Source organism: Aquarana catesbeiana, linkage group LG03 (assembly GCF_042186555.1).
Source record: "Aquarana catesbeiana isolate 2022-GZ linkage group LG03, ASM4218655v1, whole genome shotgun sequence".
In the NCBI taxonomy this organism is placed as follows: Eukaryota; Metazoa; Chordata; class Amphibia; order Anura; family Ranidae; genus Aquarana; species Aquarana catesbeiana.
Window position 1 is genome coordinate 538,929,278 of NC_133326.1, and position 3,838 is coordinate 538,933,115.

Sequence of the window (3,838 nt, forward strand, 5' to 3'; positions counted from 1 at the left end):
GAGAGCAGCCGGTGTTATCCTGGAAGGGACTGTGTGTACCCAGGACCCTGGGGTTGTACCTGGGGAGGGCACAGAACCTGGCAGAACACACTGTGCCCTGCCACCCTCAGATTGTGTCATCATTGTTATTATTACCTTGGATGACAATGAACAGATGATGGGGGCTGTGTGGCTGCATCCTTCCCTCCTGCACATCCATCTCCCACAGCTCTCAAGAGTTTCTCAGAGATTCCCACAAAAAAAAGATTCAGGAATTCTTTTTATGATATTTAAGGCTCAAAATATATGAAACAAAATAAAAGTAAGACATTGGGGTTGACTTACTAAAGGATAAGTATGCATTTTGGCGTACTAGTATTACAAGTAAGCTACATATTCATGGAATGTACCATTCCTATGCAATTACAGTGTGCAACAATAAAATGGTGCAGGTTGCACCATTTATACTAGTGTGCCTGTAAGCAAGTTGAAATTTAGCCAGGTAGGTGCTGTCCTGGACGGGAGGGTAAGAGTTAAGGTCTTTCCTGGTTCTTTGGTTTTGGCGGGTTTATTTCTAGGTCCAACCCACTTGTTCTGTGCATTATATAAGGGACAGGGGTCCGGACCCAAGAGAGCAGGTGCAGTAGAGTTACCTGAGAAACCCGTAAGGGAGAAGATCGGAATGCCACACCTGGGAGAGGCACAAGAATGTCACCTGCTATTGCCGTAACATAGGAGGTCTTCTGTACTTTTTGTTTCGCCCAAGGACACCATCTGCTGGAGATTGCCATTGATAGACCCTGTATTACACATGGATTCTACCTTTGCAGGCAGTGCTGGGACAAAATCATCCAACGTCCAGGGCAAAGATGCCAAACTGCACCCCCTCTCCCTGTTCATGTAGTGCAAGCTTAGGGGATCCTACACCCAGCAGTCACTCACGTGTTCAAAAATCACTGTCTCTGTCACTTCTCCTGTCAGCATTGCAAAAAATAGGAAGGCGCCCCCATCCCTACTGTAAAACATTGCGCCCAGGGCAACTGCCCCTCCCATCCATCTATTGTCCCAGCCCTGTTTGCAGGTATGCCGGGGCAGCACATAGCCTGAATAGGGGACATAGGAAAAATCCTGTTCTTGGATGTTTGACTTTCTGTACTTTTCTAAATTAAGCATTGAAACACTTGTTCCTACCTGGTCTGACGTTATTAAAGGGGTGTAATGCAAGGGCATTTCCACAGTTCAGGTCACTATGAAGATATCACTACAAGAGTTGATATAGTGTGAAGATGCAAGTGGTTACCTAGGGTAACAGAAGTTTACCAGGCAGCCTGACGTTAAGCGTGTGCCTGAGATAGATAGGATAGACTCTTGCAGGAAGGGAGTTGTTGTCTGCATTCCCTCTCTGGGCAGTCCATCTTCCATAGCAATGGGAGCAGACTCACGCTGCAGAGGTGTCCAGCCTGTGCTCAGGTATAGAAGAGTTAAGTTAAGTGAAGGGCACCTATGGAGTTACTGGGAATGAGGTAGCGGTGATACACTGGACAGGTGGATGTGGACATGGTTCAGCATGTCACTCCTAAATGCAAGTTACAGAGAAGGTGTACATTGTCACAGGGACCCAAGAGTTAACTAGACTCTCAAGGTAGGGACCAGTGGCATCTCCTGCATTAAGGGATGGGGGGATGCTGTCAGTGCTGCGAGCCCCACGCCAGGGGATGGAGGGATGCTGTCAGTGCTGCGAGCCCCACGCCGGGGCATGGGGGGATGCTGTCAGTGCCGCAAGCCCCATGGCAGGGGGGGGTGTGCTCTATACACCCTATTTGTAATGCTCACCTTTATACCCTATCTATATTGCTGACCTATATACCAAATCTGTAATGCTGGGCTATATACCCTATCTGTAATGCTGACCTATATACCCTATCTGTATTGCTGACCTATATACCCTATCTGTAGTGCTGACCCATATACCCTATCTGTAATGCTGGGCTATATATCCTATCTGTAATGCTTACCTATATACCCTGATCTGTGAAGCTGAGCTGTATACTCCTGATACTATGGGTGGAAGCAAGTGGAATACAGGGGACGAAGTTGGTGGATTATATAATGGGTGGGGCTTATGAGAAGTGTGAGGGGTCAAAAAGAAAGGGCGCCCCCCCATCCTAAGACTTCACCAACCCGCCACTGGTGGGGACTACCACTAGAAATCATTACTAACAATGGTGTACAGGTTATTTCAAAAGAGCTTGAGACTTTCTTTATATAAAAGGGAATAAAGCACATCTTAATGTCACAATACCACACAGAGGCCAATGGAGGTGTGGAGCCTTTTACCCAGACATTTAAAAATGGGCTTAACACACATCTGCATGATGGACTTCTCTTCAACAAAGTTACAACTGCTGCTCTACAACACTTCAGCTCAGCTCCTCATAGCACCACTGGTAAAGTGACTACAAAACTGATGATAGGTCAGGATCTATGAACCCCACTCACAAGTTTAAAGCCACCAAATAAACTAGTGTAGCCAAGTCCCGGGGCCCCTGAGGCCTAGTGGTGACCTCCAGGGTTAGGGACAGCCGACATCCTTCTATGCAGAGTGGGTTACGAGGCATGGTGGGTGCAATGCTAGGTAGATTAATGGGCACCAGACACTTCTTGAATACAAAGAGATTTATTGTCTCTTAAACAGAATTGTGAGAGAGTGAATTAGGGCCAGAACACCCTTTAGTAGTTGCAATGTTAATTGTCAGACTCCAAGACTTCTACAATTAGACAGCCATGAAGGGAAAGGCATCCAGCAAGACACCACATCTGCACGAGTAGGATCCCTGCCTCCTATGGCAACAGTCTTGTAACGGATTCTATCAAAAGTTGTAACAAACTCCTTTACTTCCTCTGCAACATCCTTTTGTAGATCTTCACTCAACTGAGCTCCCAGTCTCTCTCACTAGACTTGCTGATCCCCTGCACTGGATCCCCTGGGCTCTTCCAATCTTCTCACACAGTATCTTCCTCAAGCGTCACCCCTGTGTCCCTGCTGGGTCCCTAGCTTGGCACTCACAGATACTACTCAAGCTTCACCCCTGCTGACATGTTAGGTCCCTGACTTGACACTCCACAAGCGTCACCTCTGTTGTCCAGCTGGGTCCCTGACTTGCCCCTTGCTGAAGTTTTCCCACTTCTTCACCGTCCCTGGTTGGCAAGAATTCTGCTCTGGTACTAGCCTCAGCTTACTCACAGTGGTCTCCGGTAGCAAGGACCTCTGACTATGACTGGTTCCCCGGGCGGCGGAACCGTTACTTCTTGTTGGACTGCAAGCCGCAGTCCCAACCCTACGCTGCTCTCATGTTTCTGGATAGGTCCTCAGACAGCCTAGCAGCCAGATGTCCCCGGGATAGGCCCAAGGCATTACAACACACGTCCACCCAGCCAGTCGTCCAGGTGGCACAGAACCCCCGATCACCTGACTCCAGCCAAATAAATAGGCTCTTCCAGCAGGCCAAGGGATCCAAGAAAATCCCTGCCCATTGGCTGAGACACCCCATTCATTCCTAATATGTCCTTGAAGTGCCCTTGTCTTATCTAATGCCACCAGATACCTGGCCATCTAGTGATAGAAGAGAGAAGTGCAGCAATTCCAGAATTAGGATGAAATCAGTTGACCTCCTATCAATTAGCCAAGGCAACTATCACTTGGCAGACAAATTTGATGGCAACCCTGCCTAAACATCAGGGGGCTACACTAGCATAACGCTCAAAACCTGCAATCTTGAGTGGGGAGGTGCCAGTTTGAAGCAAAAACTAACAGTAATGCAAAAAGAAATGACAACTACCCTCTTTCCTGACCAGTGGG